Source organism: Panulirus ornatus, chromosome 59 (genome assembly GCF_036320965.1).
Source record: "Panulirus ornatus isolate Po-2019 chromosome 59, ASM3632096v1, whole genome shotgun sequence".
In the NCBI taxonomy this organism is placed as follows: Eukaryota; Metazoa; Arthropoda; class Malacostraca; order Decapoda; family Palinuridae; genus Panulirus; species Panulirus ornatus.
The window spans coordinates 9493987-9514003 of record NC_092282.1 but is presented as its reverse complement, the minus strand read 5'-3'; the positions used below and the strand labels follow the sequence as shown (position 1 = coordinate 9514003).

Here is a 20017-nt window from a genome sequence, read left to right as displayed (position 1 = left end):
TTCATCGCACGCCAGAAGGGAGGGAGGGAGGGAGGGGTGGGTGGGGGGGAACGTTAGCGTCTTCATGAATTCTCAACACGACCGACTGATCGTGTCTCCCTATGTTGTCTCGAGGAGGAGGAGGAGGATCTTCAAGGACACTAACTCATCATGTGATCGAGGATCATCACCGTCATCGGCGAGGTATTGACCGATCACATAGGGGGAGAAAAACTATATATGTGTAATATCCCTTGTATATATCTTCCGCACTTGAGGTGTTTTAGTCCCAGGACGTACACTGGGAACCGAGGTGTGGTGTTTGTTCGTGGGGTCTGTGATGTAGTGTTCCCTCGGGCCGTTCTCCATACTGGGAGGAAGGCTTCCGGTCTGTATCTGTGCCGTAGGGGGAATCGAACTCCTTTAGAGAGTTGTGACTACCTGTATGTACGGTCACTCGCCCAAGAGTCGCTGTCACAGGTCTTTGCGTCTTCTTGGTGATGACCTTGCGTTACCCCGAACTGTGGAGACGTCACCGGATAACCGGACGTCACGTAATGTGACCGGACATCCGTGAATCGTTCATTCATCCGAAGGGGTGATTTCTGACTAGACGACTGTCGACCAGACGACTACCGACCAGACAGCTGTTGACCAGACGACTGTCGACCAGACGACTACCGACCAGACAGCTGTTGACCAGACGACTGTCGACCAGACGACTGTCGACCAGACGACTACCGACCAGACAGCTGTTGACCAGACGACTGTCGACCAGACGACTACCGACCAGACAGCTGTTGACCAGACGACTGTCGACCAGACGACTGTCGACCAGACGACTACCGACCAGACAGCTGTTGACCAGACGACTGTCGACCAGACGACTGTCGACCAGACGACTACCGACCAGACGACTGTCGACCAGACGACTGTCGACCAGACGACTACCGACCAGACGACTGTCGACCAGACGACTGTCGACCAGACGACTACCGACCAGACAGTTGTCTACCAGACGACTGTCGACCAGACGACTACCGACCAGACTGCTGTCGACCAGATAGCTGTCGACCAGACGACTACCGACTAGACAGTTGTCGACCAGACGACTACCGACCAGATAGCTTTCGACCAGACTGCTGTCGACCAGATAGCTGTCGACCAGACGACTACCGATCAGACAGCTGTCGACCAGACGACTGTCGACCTGCCAGCAACTCCCGACCAGATAACTGCCGACCGGCCGACTGTCGACCAGACAACATCCACCAGGAAGACTGGCTCGCTGATTAAGGAGGAGATGCTGGTGCTGCTGCAGTCCTAACCTTGCTGGAGGTGATTACCAGGAACCTCATGAAGGAAGTGGGTCGCTGTTTAGTCGTTTGGTGGCGCTTCTGGGTACCCTACACCCCTCTCCCATAGCCCCTCACCCTCCCCACACACACACACACACACACGGGCCTCCTGCACCTCCTACCTCTCCCCTTACACACACACACACACACACACACACACACACACACACACACACACTGTAACGGTGGACCGGCAGAAGCCGTCACCGGTAGATTCGTAACTCAGATGGCTATTCTGCCGTCAGCTGGTGTGGAATGTCTTATGTCTCTCCTTCAGTCGCAGAGTGGATGGCTGGCCCGTGGAATGCCTTTACCCCCCCCCCTCCCCCCTCTGAGATCCCTGTCCAAGTAAAGCATTCTAATGCCCAGCCCTCTTCCCCCTCCTCCCCCCTCACTCAACGAGACCATTTCTCTTCAGCTTCGCATCGTTTCCAAGGTATTTTAACAGGCCATATTTGTTTTTGTTTTTGTTATTCTTTGTAAAGATTTTTTTTTGTGTCAGTTTTGTTTGGCTCAGATTCAGTTAAAAGTCATCATCTGTTGGTAAACATAGCCTCGCGTTGGAGATGTAAGTTATAATTTTTTTTTTGGTGATTTGGTTATATTTCAGATTCGTCTTCTCCGTTGTCTATACACGGATCGTACAGTCCTGGCAAACTTTGCACGTGACGCTGTGTTACGTACGAACATACCAGTGTTGCTGACGTCCTCCGTCACAGCGTCACGGTAAAGCTCTCGAGAGCGAAAGGAATTTTCCTCGACCGTAGGTAGGTTAGGTTTTGGGCTGCAGGAGTGGCAACGTTGGCTGGTGCCGGTTTTCTCTGGTTGGTGTGTGGTGGACGTGCCCGTTTTCTATGTTGTCGCCAACGGTCGAAGTGCGGTGCGTGGCGCCGGGTGCAGGGGGGGGGGGTGGCGGGGCGAGCCCCCCTGCCTGCTACTGCTGCTGCTGCCTCCTCCTCCTGCTGTTGATGCTGCTGCTGCTGCTGTTGGTGCAGCTGCTGCTGCTGGCGTCAGGACCGCGGGGCGATGGTGCCAGTTGTAGCGGCGCGAGTCGAGTGCCACTGGCGTTTTCTGGCGTCAAATGGCACCAGTGCCAACTGTACCTCTTGTGTCCCCGGCTTTGCCAACTCGGGGCAGCGCGGTTCGATACCCATCGCAACACCTGCAACCCCAAAGTCGAGAGCCGATGGCAGACGCAGACGCTACGATTAATGAATAGAATTAGGATAATTCCCTCTACCACATCTGTAGCGTTTCAGGAATTGTTTTTTTAAGTGGGATTTTGATGGGAATTAGGTATATAGGTTGGTGGGGTGGTGTACCGCGGCGGCGAAGCTGGCAATACTGCGCGTGGCGGGTCGTGGCGGGAGGTGGGACCCGCGAGCGGCCTCAGTGTGCCGGCGGTTGGCGTAGGGTGCATGTCGGCCGGGGTGTGTGTGTGTGTACTACTGACCCGTCGTTGCTGCTCTGGTGTGTCTTGGCTGGCCTGGCGCGTCGCTGGTCGCCCCCCTCCCACTCCTAACCAACCACCCTGGTCCCGCTTAGTCCAGCTAAGCTAAGCAGCTGAGCTAAGCTAGCTGTGCTCCTCCAGTATTCTATATATCTCTCTCACTCACTCACACACACACTATCTCTCTCTCAAGCTGTCATAGACCACTTGGATCGTCTGGACGGCCACGCTGCAAGATATCTTGTGTGTGTGTGTGGGTTTTAGACCGATTCCTGCAGCGCCAGGAGCCCTCTCGGAGCACAAGGTGCGACCATTAACAGTCGAGAGAAACAAGTTTTCCTAGCCACCGATTTTTTTAGTGATGGAAAAAAAATATATATCTTTTTTTCCCCCTGTTAGATATGAGAGTTATGTTTTATTAGCTAGAACCTCCTGAGTGCCCCAAGAGAGACAGCTTTTACTTGCTGGAGTTTAAGTCGCTAGACACCATTTTTTTTCTTGAAGGATTTTGGATTACGGAGCCGTTTTTAGAAACATGTTTCTAAATTTTTCCTCAAGAGTGTAGACCAGAGGATTGTTAGATGAGTAGCTGAGATGCAAACCTGCTCACGTAGACTTAGCTCTACCGTAATGAACGGGTCCTATTTGACCGTTGTAGGATTATGTGGAGTCAAATGATTTCGCTAGTCTCACCCACCAGTAGGAATAGATTAAGTTTTCTTAGCTACCATGTGTTGATACTGTAAATGAATATGTTTTATGATTACAGAAACTTACGACGTAGGTCTAGGATATTTAAACTGTTACTGTGTATATTCCAAAACTAATTTTGTGATTCATTAAAGCATTTTGAGCTTTACATTTAGGGTTATAAAACGGCGAGAAGGATTGAGTCATCCAGGACTCAATTCAGTCGTAATTGGTGATGTCAATCCAGGCTCAGTTTTAGTCATTAAGAGAGGGATTTGGTCATCCTTAAAGAGATCCTGCCGCGTCTGTCGGTCGGGAAGGTTCAGGGAACACACTGGAAGGAGAGAGACGAGGAGTTCTTGGTTCAGTTCCTGAGGTCGACATAACGTGAGGGCTGCCCAAACCTTGAGCACGACGGTGCGACCCTTGAGCCCGACGGTGCGATCCTTGAGCACGACGGTACGACCTCTTGGGTATGACGGCGACCCTTAGAGGTCTGGTCAAAGGCGTAGACCAGCGCCACACTTAAGGTGTCGTGCCGTCTTGCTTGAGGATCGCACCGTCGTGCTCAGGGATCGTACCGTCGTATCATTTCGCTCAAGGGACACCTAAACCTAAGCACGTTAAGTCGAAGCTCTTAATGCCTCCCATTCGCGAATTGGCCCATAACTGGTAATTCTAGACTGTAGGCACTGAACCAGGGACAAAAACAAGAGAACCACTCACAAACCAGGGTCTTTAACCTCCAACCAGCAGCCAGGCGCTCCGAATCACCACTACACCACCGCGAATCAAGCCACTGATTCAAGACCTCGTACCACTGGTTCGTCCGCCAGCAGGAGCCACCTTCCCTTACGGAACGCCCCGCCGGCCTGACCGAACCGCAACCGAGTGAAACTGTTTCACTGCCGAGACTTCGAAGCATCTCATGAACGACTCAACGAATTAAAGGTAGGAAGATGGGGAGGAGATGTGTGATTAGTATAGTTTGTTTTTTCATAGTGGGTGATTGCAATCTGTAATGCATGCGGGTGCAAAATGATCATTTAGAAATAGAGATATTAGAAAATAGTATCAAAATAAACCTTGAAAGCGGAAAAAGAGCTCAACATCCAGGAATCACTGTGTTGACCAGGGTGAAATTAGACGAGGGCTTGATGAAGCCGTGAGAATGACGATACTTAGGAGAAGCACGAAAACGAAAGAGAAAAGACAGATAGCATTTGGAAAAGACAAGAGGAACAGTGTAGCGTGTCTCTTCGTTGTATATCAACTGACTGTTACATTTCTCTCTTGTGTCTCCCCTGACGATGTGATTATTACACGAAAGTGCACTTGGGAACTTACCGTGTTTCATTTTCCCCGTGGACTCATAGAAATATATATATATATATATATATATATATATATATATATATATATATATATATATATATATATATATATATATATATATGCCGGTGTCCACACAGAAGCGATGGGAAGCAGCGGCAGCCAGACGTGTGCCACGGATCCAAGTCTCGTTGGCAGGGACACAACACAGACGGTTCACGGGCGTAGCGATGAAGTAATACCTGTAGAAGAGGGAGGAAGCAGCAACCCCCCGGCAGCTGGAAAGAGATGGTTGAAAAATGTTGATGTCTGAAGAATAAGAAAGAAAGAAGGATTTCGATTCTACTCTGGTTAAGAAAACGTGGAGGAATACCCTTATCAGATATCCAAATAGTACTCCTATTATGATATGGAATATCACCTCACTGGAGAAATGATTACCTCGATACAGCACTCCTAGCTTTTAAGCATCAGATTCCTTAACCTCCAGTATGTAGGGTTTCAGGATGGAGTGGAGCATATGAGTGAACAGGGAGAAGAAAAGGTATCGTTAAATGGAGAGGTGAAAGTGAACAGGCAATAGGATAGAACCCTGAGGAACACCACTGTTGACGGGACGGGAGGAAGAAGTCGCTTCATTAACTACAACCGTATTGGACCGGCTGGAGACGAGGCTGTGCATCAGAGAACAGAGTGAAGCAGAGAGGAAGTTTGGGAAACAAAAGACTTACGCCACACCCTGTGAAACGCTTGAAGTTCTCCAGGGACAAAAATCTCCCGAGATGTGTGAGGGCTGGAGGAACGTCACAGAGGAGAGAATACCACCAGCTGACCTTGTACCACGAAAGCCGTAGTGGTGATCACCAAGAAGGAAATAGGATTCCTAGTGGTTAGAAAAGATGAGATCAGGAGAGTTTCAAAACCTCTGGAGACAACAGAAGAGAGAACGAAAGGGAGATAGTTGGAGGGGTTAGAACAGCCTTCTCTCGTAGGGACAGGCTACATCAGAAGATGTTAAGAATACAAAGGTTAGGTTGCAAGAGAGAGAGAGAGACTGATGTAAATAGACGAGCAAGGACCGGAGTTTCCTCAGAGGCGCATTCATCTAGGACTCGAGGAAGGTATACCATCTGAGCCACACGCCTTGTCCACCTGGAACTAGACGACTACTTAGAGGACGCTGCAGGAGGATGGGTAGGTTCACTGAGAAGAATTGGGCTGAGGAAGACTAGTTATGGAATCGCTTATCTAAAGTAGAACGAGAGGAAAATAAGGTATCGAAAAGAGGGGCTTTATTATTTGTAGGAGAGTCAGGTACGTATTGATGAGTCGGAATGAAGGAGAATGGGCTGTCCTGGGGAAACTTTCTTTCCCTTGTGAGACACATCAGAGCAAGAGCGATCAAACCATGACGCAGGGGGGAATATGGTCGAGGTAGAGAAAGGGATGTAGAACTCCCTCACAGGTGACCTAACCTCCGTCATCCGGTCAGCACAGCTGGAGGCGTCCAGTCAGTCCAGTAATGTGCAGGGACGACCGCTAAACTCTTCCGAAATACCGAAGTCGGGGAGCTCTAGGGGGGTAGTGGTAGGGTTTGGACATGGTAGAAGTGGTAGAGATACAAGGCAGTGACCAAATGAGCCTCAGGAAGGCCGGGATACTATACGTGTACTGGGAGACTTCGGAGGAGCTAAAATAATAGTGTTTTGAAGGAGTGGTCTTGGCGACCAGGACTTCCTCCTGGTTGCTCAGTTCATTGTTCCAGTTTATGTATATTAGTTTTTTTTGTATCAAATTTATGTTTTTTAATTAGGTGTTTCGATAGTTATATACTGGGGATTTTGCCCCTTTAGGCTGGGATGACCCGGGCCTTCTCCGTGGTTCAGGAGGGTTAGTATCGATTGGTTAGAGAGCTAGATCAAAGGCTAGCTCAAGGGGTATGGGTTAGTGAAGGCTAGTGTGCGACTTGGTGGTGCTGAGACTTGTGGATAGAAGGCGTTGGCATACGGGATACAGATGCTGTAGTGTTTGGGATGGGAGATAAAGCTGGGAATAGCTGAGAAGATAGCTGGGGCCCGTGCCGGACGCTTGTGTGGTGAGCATGTGGTGGTCAAGATAGTGGAGATAGCAAGAACTAGTCCTGGGGTTAGTGTCAAGGATAAGGGCTGGTAGATAAGTGGCAAAACGGAGGAGATAGAGGCTAGTATAAGGCTAGGGTAGGAGGTTGTCATTAGGGGTCACACAATCATTAGGTCAGCGGATCACCAAGGTCACCCACTCACTTGGTTGACCCAGTTTTAACCGTCCAGCACTGGTTCATGCCAGTCTGACCTACAGTGACCACACAACAAAGTTGTGGGGTTAGTATCTTTGCGTCGTAATGTTGAGAGAGAGAGAGAGAGAGAGAGAGAGAGAGAGAGAGAGAGAGAGAGAGAGAGAGAGAGAGAGAGAGAGAGGCAGGCTGGTGGGTCATGCGTGCCTTACTCTCCCTACAGAGACGAGCACATTTTTTGTGACCTGTTGTACCTGAGTGTTGCTGGGGCACCGTAGAAGAAGACATCGGCCAGCTACGACAGGGAGGCTACGGTATGCCAGCCCTATCATGGTGCCGTGATGGAGTGCGGGTCTTGTTATTGTTCTGTCACAACCGTGGTATGTGGGTTCGATGCCCGGCTCTGCCGGCACTTTGGTATGCATTGATTCTCGTGGCTAGGAAAACCTATTCCGACAGAGTCATCTACCGTCACACCGCCCTCACGTTACTAACGCAGCGTGACGTGAGCTGGACTCTGTGTGACATGAGCCAAGGGTAATGAGTGACGAAGAAATCTCAGCAAGCGCATGAGGTAAACACAAAGCAGTCTGTGGCGTGGATAATACATAACCATCATATATATATATATATATATATATATATATATATATATATATATATATATATATATATATAACATTGTTTCGTTGGAGAATGGCGGAATGGCATTGTTCGATGGTTTAATCACCACCTCTCGCCGTTCATTCTTCATACCTCTATTGCCAGCACCTCCTTTCCTCCCGAAGCTAAAATATGTTCCCAGAAATATGTCACCCCAGCAACCGACAATTTTTATCGCACTAAGGAAATGAATGAATGATTGCCAACTGTGTATGGAGATCAGTCATCGTACGTGTGGCAGCATCCTCGGCACCTCCACACATAGAGCACAAGGCCCTTCCAATTCCCTTTATAATGTAGACGTTAAAGTCGAGTGTTTCTCCTCCCGTTTCCAAATATGTTTCAGAACAGAAGAAAAAATCATAGTGAATTCGTTGATAGAGTTGTTTGATGTATGGAGGTCTATATTATGATGCTGTTAAAACACAAAAAATTATAAACCAATCCACAGACCATTGAATACAATTTCTAAAACTTACATTGTCAATATTACATAAAAAATGAAAAAAATCGTCAGTATTACCATAAGAATATAAAAAATAAAGTCAAGACCGATATTCGGACGAATTGTAGATTTTGTTTTTTTATCTTTATTCCCCATGAGACGTTGGGAATAAATTTCATTTTTTATCTCAGTCTCCCACTGAATTTTAGGCGTCGGGGGAAACGAGAGAAATGGCCCTGGGGTCCGTCCCGCCCTTTGTCCTTACCCGCCTCCTCCTGCTGCGCCTCCTCCTGCTGCTGCTCCTCCTGCTACTGATACTGCTGCTGCTGCTCCTCCTGCTACTGATACTGCTGCTGCTGCTCCTCCTGCTACTGATACTGCTGCTGCTGCTCCTCATCCTCCTGCTACTGATATTGCTGCTGCTGCTCCTCCTCCTGATACTGCTGCTGCTGCTCCTCCTCCTGCTACTGATACTGCTGCTGTTATTTCTCTTATTGTGGTCTTCTGGATTTGTGTCATAGTGATTCTCTCTCTCTCTCTCTCTCTCTCTCTCTCTCTCTCTCTCTCTCTCTCTCTCTCTCTCTCTCTCTCTCTCTCCCCGTGCCTTCATACCCTAGGTCGTGCCGCCGTGCTTAAGAAGGTCGTACACTCGTCCTCCGGGTCGTGCTCTCTTGTGCTCGAGGGGTTACTACGCATATAAGTGAAGTAAAGTGTCGTAAAGATTACACACACGGACAAACCCCGATTTTCGGCAGGTGCAGAAATGTTTAGTGGAAGGAAGTCCGCCATAATGGTACTTAAGTTCGGCTGGGTGGGTTTTGAACATGGCGGGTATGGTGTGCCATAGTTCTCTTCAGTTGATAGTTCGGCAGGGACCATATACCCTGTAGCTCCTCTGTAGAGCAACTGTTTCTAATAACTGTTCTTATTGGTCTGTGGTTGTTATTGTGTTGTATTCAATACAGCACTTCATATTTACACAAAATCTTCTCATCTTCGTCTCACCTGTGAAAACATCTCCCATATTTTTCTGAAGACCTTTCCCATTTTGTCTTAAACTAATTTCTAAGATCGCAAAACTTTGTCTTAAGTATTTCTGTCTGTGGTCGAATACGCTTTTTCCGAAAAAATTCTAGATATTTTCTAGCATAGATATTTGATATACCCTCTAGAGTAGCACCGTTATAGATATCTATTTATCTAGAGGAAACCTTTATATTCTCTAGGATGGCTTATTCTCCTAGCACACCTGTGGACATTTTGCTATACACAATATCGTTTCTTGCTAACACAGTTTCTCTCGATTTTCCTAACATGATACTCACTGTTGCTGTCCTCACTGATGCTTACCGACGCCACGGAACGACGGGACCTTTATGTTGACGACGCAGCGCGGGGGAGAGGGAGCATGCCTCACTGGTGTACTTGTCCGTTGAGAGATAAGAAAACTGGTGTTGAGAAGGAAACTGGTGTACAGCAGGGATTAATTTGAGCTCCTCAGATGTTTGTAGACCCAAGTCTTAAAGGTAGGAAGGTTAAAGGAGGAGAGAAAGACGAAAGAAGGAAAGGAACTCAATAGCTTCCCTGTTGGGGAGGAGGAGGAGGTACTATCACATAACGGTATATCCTCGTATGGCTGTACGAGGAAAGAAGTGGGTAGTGGAAGTGTCATTTGTCAGTGCCGTGATCGTTGCCTCTGTCTGGACATTGATCAACTGCAGCACACGGCAGAAACCTCCTGGAATTCCTTCTTCTCTCCTGCTGGTTCCAGTGTTGTTTGGTCATCGACGCTATGGAATCAAAGTTGTGGGTGCTTGTAGCCTATGCTGGAGAAAGCTGGGACAGGAGACTGGAATGTGCTTGTTCTTAGGGCTAGAAAATGTTTGTCCTGATGGCTGGAATGTGTTTAGTAATAGCTGACAAATGCTTGTATTAATGACTGGAAAAAAGATGATGCTTAATGGCTTGATGGAAATGCTCGCACCAACGGCTGGAGAATTCCTGTACCAGTCAGTGGTGAAGAATGACTGTACATACTCTGTAGACTGGAAAATAATTGTATCCAAGTCTTGAAAATACCTGTGCTGTATCAGAGACTGGGAGAAATACTCCATCCACTGAGTGACTAATGTGAACTCCAGCGACTGAGAGCATGAGACGTCGTACCTGAGGCTGGAGCATCCATGTTCTTCCCATAGTTTCCGTGAGATCACACCACTCGAGGATGGGCCGTTATGATACCACCTCCTTCCCTCGAACAGCTCATTTGTGGAATATTCTTCCCTCTGTCGTCTGTCCCTCTTCATATACTTTTTATTCCCCTTTAATTGGGTCTACAGACACGTGCGGACACCCGGTTCATTTCTACCTTCCTTACCTTATTTTTTTCTCACTCACTCGAGATGGACCTTCCATTTGGGCACGTTTGGCCTGGGCCGTGCCTGGCCCACTGTCTAAGAAGCGGCCAAGGACGGGACGGTGCGCAAGGCTGTGTTGTGTCACTAACACCACACACACACACACCCACACACACGCACACACACACACACACACACACACACACACACACACACACACACCACCCACCCACCCACCCACACACACACACACACACCATATATGCGTTGGAGTCACCAGCTCAAATCTGAATCGGTGGACTTCTGCATGACAGTGTTTTAACCTGTATTTTTTTTTTTTTCATAAGGTCGAGAATCATGACTGTAACCCATTATTTCAGGTTTTAGCATTTCTTTCTGTTATAGTGTGGATGGGAAGTGTGTTTTGAACACCTACTGATGGCGGGGTAAATGATTATTGTGTAGAATATTTGTCTTTTCTCTAAAGATATATTTGTTGTTGTTGTTGTTTTTGTTGTTGTTGTTGTTGTTGTACTTGCTATGATGGCTGTTTCCCGCGTTCTTGTTATTTTGTTATACTTCGTGATGCTGTTTTTTCTTGTCTGTATGATGATAACAGTTCAGGTTGGATCATCATTCGTTTTTGTTGGGTTTTTTTAATTATAATTTTGTTTGTTTATGTTGCCCGGGGGTGGGGGTAGATGGGGGGGGGGGAGTGTTCACGATTGATCAATAGCGAGTACAGGAGTCGGGCGAGGTCAAGCCTGTCGTCTTCCAGTAGAGAGAGAGAGAGAGAGAGAGAGAGAGAGAGAGAGAGAGAGAGAGAGAGAGAGAGAGAGAGAGAGATAGAGAGACGTGAAGTTCTCTCTCTCTCTCTCTCTCTCTCTCTCTCTCTCTCTCTCTCTCTCTCTCTCTCTCTCTCTCTCTCTCCCCCACTGTTTACATCTGTCGCCCATATTGAATTCAGGAGACGTTAAGAGAATCGGATAAAACAAAACAAAAAAAATTGCGGAACTTCGTTTGTGTAATTAATCTCCCTGTTGGTTGTTGTTGTTGTTGTTGTTGTTGCGCTGCGGCATCTGTATGCAAATAAAAGTTTACAGATCTGTTTGATATTAGTTCAGTGGGAGTTTTTTTTTATCTTTTGCCGTGGGGCTGGCTGGCTGGCTGGCTTGGATGAGTGGCGTAACCAGAACACGACACAAAGTTGTGTCTTCTCGCCGGGAAATTACATTTAAATCCTCTACCATGGCCTCCGGGAGGGACTTTGAAAAAGAATGAAGGTGTTTTAGGTAAAAGCTGATAAGCTGTCAGCTGTTTTAAGGTAGGAAATACAGTAGAATCCCTGATGGAAATACAGTAGAATCCCTAATAGAGATGCAGTAGAATCCTTAACAGAAATACAGTAGAATCCGTGATAGAAATACTATAAAATCTGTAATAGAAATACAGTAGAATCCTTAATAGAAATACAATAGAATTCGTAATAGAAATACAATAGAATCCGTAATAGAACTGTAGAATCCGTTCTACCTACCATATCCCCCCCCTCCCTCCCTAATAAGTAATAAGTACAGGGGACAGTGTGTGGTTGTTTGGTTTTCCACGGTCAGGCCGATTTAGGTCAATAGATGCAGGAAGATTAGCATACATGTATAGTCAATGATATGTATGCGCATACATGTTGTGTATACAGTAGAGCAGATGGTGGTAGCAGCTGGGTGCAGGTGGGTAGACGGAAGGAAGGGTTTTTCTCGGCCCGTAGGACTGGTTCGTGCAGCGTCCACGGGGGGTTGTTGTGACTTGTGTATATACACGGCTTCGTCTCGTCATTGGAGGGAGAGAAAACGGGGTGTGGTTGTGGTTCGTACGGGGAGGAAATGTGGACAACATCCAGTGTTGTCACGACGGAACCTCGGTTTCGTCTCCGACAGAGGTAGGCTCTGTGTGAGTATGGCCTTCCGTCTCCAGTATGTATATGTGTATGTATTGTAGGGTTCTCAACGGTCGGAAGGTCATTAAGCGAGATTCCACACCATGTGAAAAAAAGAAGGCGAAGCAATAATGCAATAATGACCTGGAAGTTAAAGCATTTATATGTTTTTTATTCCCTCCCACACCGTACTAACCCCTCTCGTTCATCGGATATCCTTCCACCATCACATACGACCTCAAGGGGACACACTGGTCCGTTGCTGTTCGTAATTTAGCTTTGTACACGTCGTAGTCAGAGGGTGTGTGGTACTTGGTAATGGCTCTCAGATGTGAGGCACAGTACATGGGGTAGTGGCACCTCGTATATCGCCAGACCAGGTGAGCAATCACTGTCTGTTCCTCATGTCCCCTTGGTACTTCAGAGAGAGAGAGAGAGAGAGAGTGGCCTGTGTCGAGGGTGACATCATGTAAGTGTGAGGATCTGGAGAGGAGAATGCCAGTCTCTTTCCGTACTGTAGACTCGAGAATGACGTGTCCAGGGCATCGCTTGGTGGAAAGCTTGTAGTGGGTGGAGGGATGAGGGAGAATACTTCCAGAGGAGTGAGGGGGGTCGGGGGGGACGTGAGAGGCGGGAAGTGTCCCAAATGCCAGAGGGAGATGTGCTGGAGGCCGGGAGATGGAGTCCTCCCTCCTCCTCCTTCCATAATCCCCCCCCCCCTTCCTCCTACACAAGTTTTAAGGGGAGTGAGGGGGTTACGGAAGCAAAAGCTTCCCCTCCAAACCTCTCTCAAGCCCGCCCGCCTTTGCTTCCCCCTCGCTCCAAGCCGTGCGCCCCTCCTCCTCCTCCTCCCCCGGAGCCGTGGGTTGTGGACCTGCATCATAAGAATTCTTCAGGGGAAGTGTGGAAGTTGTTGATGATGAGCTACACACACGACGTGGACCTTCAGAAGTTGTCTTTCTGGTTTTTTTTTTTTTCTTCGTAGATATAACATTCAGTAACTAATGATAAGAATGATGATGATGATGATGATGATGATGATAGTAATGATAATGATAATTTGTTGTCAGGTCCTTTAAGTCTGTTGGGCTTGTCTTTGAACCATTTGGACGTCTGAGCATTCTACTTGAATATCTGTAATCGATGCGGTATGAATTAGAAACACCGGTGCAATTTGCAGTCATGTGATACACATACGCAAGAGTAACGCCAGCACCGTCTTACAGTATGAATATAGCGAATACGATAATCCCTATTGGGCATAGTAGAACTGATAGGAGATGATATCATTGATGTATGTTGGCCGTGCAAAGTATTGACCCAATTGAGGATGCCAGCTGAATTACGCAGATCCTTTTGAGCACATTATTAACACGGAATATAAATTGATATGCTGGAGCTGATTGAGGCGGAATACGGTGGATTTCAGAGACTTGAAAGATCTCTTCATACTGGTACTCGGCGTGTTCGAGTGATACTCTTGGCGCTTCATCTCGGGTTGTGTGACGAGATGTTTACCTTAGACACGAAGGAAGAAGACAGAAGCATCATTAGGGTAGGGCGATGAATCGTGTTCAGCAAAAATTGCCATTCTCTGCATATGACCTGGACTGGCGGGGATGGAGCCTGGATGGCGTGGCTGCTGGCCACGGCGACGAAATGTGGGGAGTTGCCGTACGAGGGGCGGCACCTCGTCCCGACTGGGGGTAAAGCAGTGAATTTCGTGTTGATTCATTAGGATGTCTGGGGAGAGGTTGAGGGTGATTGGGAGGGGGGGGGGGAAGTGGGGGAGAGATTCGATCCTTCTTGAAGGGAAAGAATTAAGGGAAGGGGTTTTTGTGTTCCTAACAAAGGAAGGGTTAAGGGAAGAGGGCGTGATATTTCTAGGGAAGGAAGGGGGGGTTAAGGAAATAGGATTTGTTCCTGCTGGGAAGGGAGGAGGTGAGGGTTTGATCCTGCTAGTCCTAGTGGCTCGCTTGGTCGAGAGCCAACAGCATATCAAGTTGGTCTACACCTCATGACGGACGGTCACCTCCTGTTATTCCTCCTCATTTTTTCCCCCCCTCTTGTGGAAGGTCTCCCTCACCCTGGGATGGTTCCACCAGTGTGATAAGCGTTAGGTCTCCCTCACCCTGGGATGGTTCCACTAGTGTGATAAGCGTTAGGTCTCCCTCACCCTGGGATGGTTCCACCAGTGTGATAAGCGTTAGGTCTCCCTCACCCTGGGATGGTGGTTCCTCCACCAGTGTGACGAGCATTCACAGTATGGATCTCCACCGAGCAGAGGAATAGAGTCTGAGCTAAGTGATCAGAGGATCACGGCCTGAGCTCACTGCTCCTGGACGACAGACCCGCTATAATAACGCGTAATGAGCTTAGTTCAAACCAACCACTCGTCTTGGGAAGACGAGGATTCCATGTATGTAGCCAGCTTCTCCAGGGGTCGTCATCTGCTGACACACCAATCCTGTCTGCCCTTGTGATGTTGTGGGCTTAAGACACGCTATCGTCCAGCCCCATGACCCACCATGACGGCACACCAGCCTCCTCCTGTGTGTGTGTGTGTGTGTGTGTGTGTGTGTGTGTGTTGTGAGGGCTGACAACACGCTAGCCTCCTTGCCGTGGGCTCAGGTCACACCTCTTTTTACTCCTCATTACGAGAACAGTCGACCATGCAGTGTTTCTAAGTTCATGACATTGTTAAGAAATGATGTAGGACGCGTGCGGGAACTGTGGGGCGAGTGTGTTTTGCCGTCGAGGCGCAGGACATGCCCTTATATTGTGCTCGTAATTACGAGCAATTCTTGTTGTCTTAAGGTCAGTGCATTGGAGGAGTCATGTCCTCGTGTCACAGCACTGAGGGATCTTACGAGCTCTCGTTCTTTTAAGGTACCCGCTGGTAGCGCCACAGGATTTCAAACAGTTTGAGCACGACGGTACGATCCCTTGAGCACGACGGTACGATCCCTTGAGCACGACGCGGTGCAATCACTCGAGCACGACGGTACGATCCCTTGAGCACGACGGTACGATCCCTTGAGCACGACGGTCCGATCCCTTGAGCACGACGGTACGATCCCTTGAGCACGACGGTCCGACCCCTTGAGCACGACGGTACGACCCCTTGAGCACGACGGTACGACTCTTGAGCACGACGGTGCGATCTCTTGGGTATGATACCTTGGCCATCATGCCCAAGGGTCGCACCGTCGCACTCAAGGGCAGTGTTATCGTGCTCAAAGAAAATCTCTCTCTCTCTCTCTCTCTCTCTCTCTCTCTCTCTCTCTCTCTCTCTCTCTCTCTCTCTCTCTCTCTCTCTCTCTCTCTCTGTGTCTCTGTCTCTGTCTCTGTCTCTCGTTTCGTCAGACAGGCACAGATCACTGGAGCGGGATCCGTGCTGAGCTGAGGCCGGAGAGACGGGCGGGGCGGGGCGGGTCAGGTCACTGTCTGTGTTATCTCGTCGTCTTTAGTCTGGCTCCGGCACGAGGCAGGGGTGTTCACCGTTGTCCCATCCTGTATTATTCCTGAAGGGACGACGACCCCACCTCACCTCACCTTACCTAACCCCTCCCCCTCCTACGAGCAGGGATGGAGCCGGTGGCAAAATGTGGAAACAATGTTTCAGGCGAGAGGAGGAGGAGGAGGGGGGAGGACGCCGCTTCGATTCTCCCTTTCCTCTCGTAGCGCCGGATGTAAAGTTGGCTGGAGATTTTAAATGCCACATCCCTCCACACACAGACACACACACACACACACACACACACACACACACACACACACACTCACACACACACACACACACACGCGCGCGCGCGTGCGCGGAATAATACATTGACGTTACTTACATTCCATCACTAACTCAAGTTGGTTAACGTAATGAGACGTGTGTGTGTGTGTGTGTGTATTATTTTTATTGTAAAAAATCGCTGTTTCTCCCGTCAGCGCGGTAGCGCCAGGGAACAGACGAAGAACGGCCCAACCACTCATATACAGGTATATATACATGAACGCCCACAGACGCACATATACATACATATAGATGTACACAGACATATACATACATACACGTGTACATACTCATACTTGCTTGCTTTCATCCATTTCTGGTGCTACCCCGCCCCACATGAAACAGCATCGCTACCCCCCTGCTTCAGCGAGTAGCGCCAGTAAAACAGAAAAAAAAAGGTCATGTTCGTTCACACTCAAGTCTCTAGCTGTCATGTGTAATGCACCGAAACCACAGCTCCCTATTCACATCCAGGCCCCACACAACTTTCCATGGTTTACCCCAGACGTTTCACATGCTCTGGTTCAGTCCATTGACAGCACGTCGACCCCGGTATACCACATCATTCCAATTCACTCTATTCTTTGCATATCTCTTACCCTCCTGCATGTTCAGGTCCCGATCGCACAAAATAATTTTCACTCCATCTTTCCACCTCCAATTTGGTCTCCCACTTCTCCTCGTTCCCTCCACCTCAGACACATAGATCCTCTTGGTCAATCTTTCCTCACTAATTCTCTCCATGTGACCAAACCATTTCAAAACACACTCTTCTGCTCTCTCAACCACACTCTTTTTATTACCACACATCTCTCTTACCCTTTCATTACTTACTCGATCAAACCACCTCACACCACATATTGTCCTCAAACATCTCATTTCCAACACATCCACCCTCATCCTCCGCACAACCCTATCTATAGCCCATGTAATATTTATGTTATTGAAATGTTAAGAACCAAACCAGACGTCACTACTCCCCCAGAATTAATAATGCCTTACAAATGTGACTCGCGTGTTAAAGCGATTGTTGAAGAGAATACATTAATCAGCTTTCAAACTCGGTCCCCGGGCGTGGAGCGCGACGGTGTCGGAGATAAATGAGCCCACATGACAAGCCGGGCCCGGTCCATTATAAATGTTGAGGGGGGGAAGGGGGGACTTATAGACGTCACTGTCACCCATCACTCCGCTGCTCTCACCCAGCAAATGGATCATCATGCAAATAGGGAACGTGTTCCATGGAATTAGCAGATGGGCTTGTCAGCCCGGAGCGTGGCTGGGGGGTCCCGATCCATCAGCATGGGTGTGAAAGTTGCACTGCCGAGGGAGGGAGGAGAGAGAGAGAGAGAGAGAGAGAGAGAGAGAGAGAGAGAGAGAGAGAGAGAGAGAGAGAGAGAGAGAGAGAGGCTCCACCGTGCCACTCATATATATATATATATATATATATATATATATATATATATATATATATATATATATATATGCACACACACACACACACACACACACACACACACACACACACACACACACACACATCATGGAAGTGTTCCTAGACTTTGTCTGCAAGTGGCAACACCACAAGGGAGGAGAAGCCGCCCTTCCACGCGGCCATATTGTCGCCAGTGGACGGAAAAGAGCAGTTCCTCGTCCTCAGGGGAACCCGACTTACCCTCCTCCAGTGTGGAGAGCGTAACCTCACTGAAGCAGACCCCGGGCCTGCAGAGCAATTTGTCATAGAAAATACTTTATATCTCCCCATCTTACCGTGTAGTTAGAGGCTGTTCAGTAAACTGATGGTCGAGACGCGAGAGCTGAACTCATGATGAATCGCTGTTCTCACCGGCGTTGAATTCTGAGTTGAGGCCTAGGGGGTGGGATGGTTGGGGGTAGGATGAGGGGGGGAGGCTACCAACACGTCGCGACATGTCTCGGTCAGGTGAGAGGGTGGGAGTGGAGGGACGTGTTCCAGCTGATGACACGGCCCGTCCGACGTGTTCCAGTGTGTGTGTGTGTGTGTGTGTATGTGCACTGTAGGGTGAGGACCCCATCAACCAAGTCCTCGTTCCTTCCTTTCCGTTCATCCACCGCTCCCGTACCACACGAGTATTCCATGACATTATTTTCTTAGCAAGTCTCCAGCTCAGTTCATGGTTATGTCCCCCAGGTCGCTCTATCCCTCCATCTCTCGATGGCACTGTTCACTGTCCCCCCCGTCATCAGTCTGGGTGTAGAATTTATAGAGTGGCACTGGAGCTGGCCTCCCTCTTCTCTCTCTATCAGGGTAGACAAATTTAAAGCCTTTTGATCTCTCTCTCTCTCTCTCTCTCTCTCTCTCTCTCTCTCTCTCTCTCTCTCTCAACTCCTGTAATCCACCCTAGGTGCTCATAGAGCCGTCATCCACTCTCTGTATATGTCCCGCATGGTTAGGTTTGTTCTTCATCCACTTCAGGGCGCGTGCAACCCACTTCATCCGTCAACATTAAGGTCCCTCCACAACCCTTAAACCCTGAGTTTTCTAGATTTTTTTTTTCTAAGGTCTCTTGGGGCCTCTGTGAGGGGTAGTGAGGTTATTTTAGTTGGTTGGTCCTTTGTGAGGTTTGAGGAAGGCCAGTAGACCGGGCCCTGTGAGGTGTGAGTAGGGCCCCCTGGCACCGGGGCCCTGTGGTGTGCGATGAGGGCTACTGGACCGGGCCCTGTGAGATGTGATGAGGGCCCCTTTGCGTTGGGCCCTGTGAGTAGGGCCCCTTGGCACCGGGTCCTGTGAGTAGGGCCCCTTGGCACCGGGCCCTGTGGGGTGTGATGCGGGCTACTGGACTGGGCCCTGTGAGGTGTGAGTAGGGCCCCTTGGCAGCGGGCCGTGGTGAAGGCTCCATCACAAACAAACAGTTTCGGTGGCCGCCAGATGGACACACACGCTGAGCCGGAGGAAAACGGAAAGCGGGCCGGTGTGTGTGTGTGTGTGTGTGTGTGTGAGAGAGAGAGAGAGAGAGAGAGAGAGAGAGAGAGAGAGAGAGAGAGAGAGAGAGAGAGAGAGAGAGACTAATCTCCATTTGTACAGTATTTTGCTCTCGAGTCAGGTGTCCCGATAAGTGAAGACAGATGTGAGTTTTGCTTTGCGCTCTCTCTCTCTCTCTCTCTCTCTCTCTCTCTCTCTCTCTCTCTCTCTCTCTCACACACACAAACGCTCATTATGTAAGATTTCTTTGGCGTAACACAGTTCAAGAAGCTTCTCTTTGTCTCTACAGTCTTCTACGGTACTGAAATGTTCTCTCTCACGGTTCGAGAACCTTCTTTCTAGAACCTTCCTTTGGGTTCAAGGAACTTCGGTTCTAGGAACTTGTATGGGGGTTCCGGAACTTAGTCTATTGTTCTGGAAGATTCTACGGCTCTACGGTTTTTTACGAAGTGTAGAACCCCCTCCCCCTCCCTCCCTCCTCCCTTAAAAAAGATATATCTATATATCTTATACTTGATTGCCGTTTCCTACCTCAGCGAGGTGGCGCCAGGAAAACAGTGAGTAACACTACCCCCGCGCCTCTCTTGCGCGCCGTGGAAGTCGAATAATTGGGGCGGAAGCGGGAATGTGGAAATCCTCCCTCCCTCCTGTATTGTTGCTTTCCAAAGGTAAGAACAAAAGAAGGAGCTGAGAGAGGATATCTTTTATTTTTTTGTCCCCCTCAAAGGCTCAGTAACTTGTGTATCTAAAGCTGCTCGTGTGAGAGAGGAACCATTAGAACACCTTACG

At 48.7% G+C, this 20017-nt stretch overlaps 1 protein-coding gene across 5 annotated transcripts in view; it reads left to right on the top strand.

Moving 5' to 3' along the window:
• The first annotated feature begins 2732 nt into the window (after nucleotides 1–2732).
• Nucleotides 2733–20017, top strand: part of LOC139767191 (muscle calcium channel subunit alpha-1-like) — a 1449841-nt gene continuing 1432556 nt past the window's right edge. For 3 of the 5 annotated variants that reach the window (XM_071696301.1, XM_071696297.1, XM_071696295.1), the window contains exons 1-2: nucleotides 2733–3091; nucleotides 4234–4428. The gene's annotated coding sequence lies outside the window, so the exon portion shown is untranslated. Of the gene's footprint in view, nucleotides 3092–4230; nucleotides 4429–20017 lie in introns of all 5 variants that reach the window. The other 2 variants (XM_071696296.1, XM_071696298.1) reach the window with 2 other exon arrangements.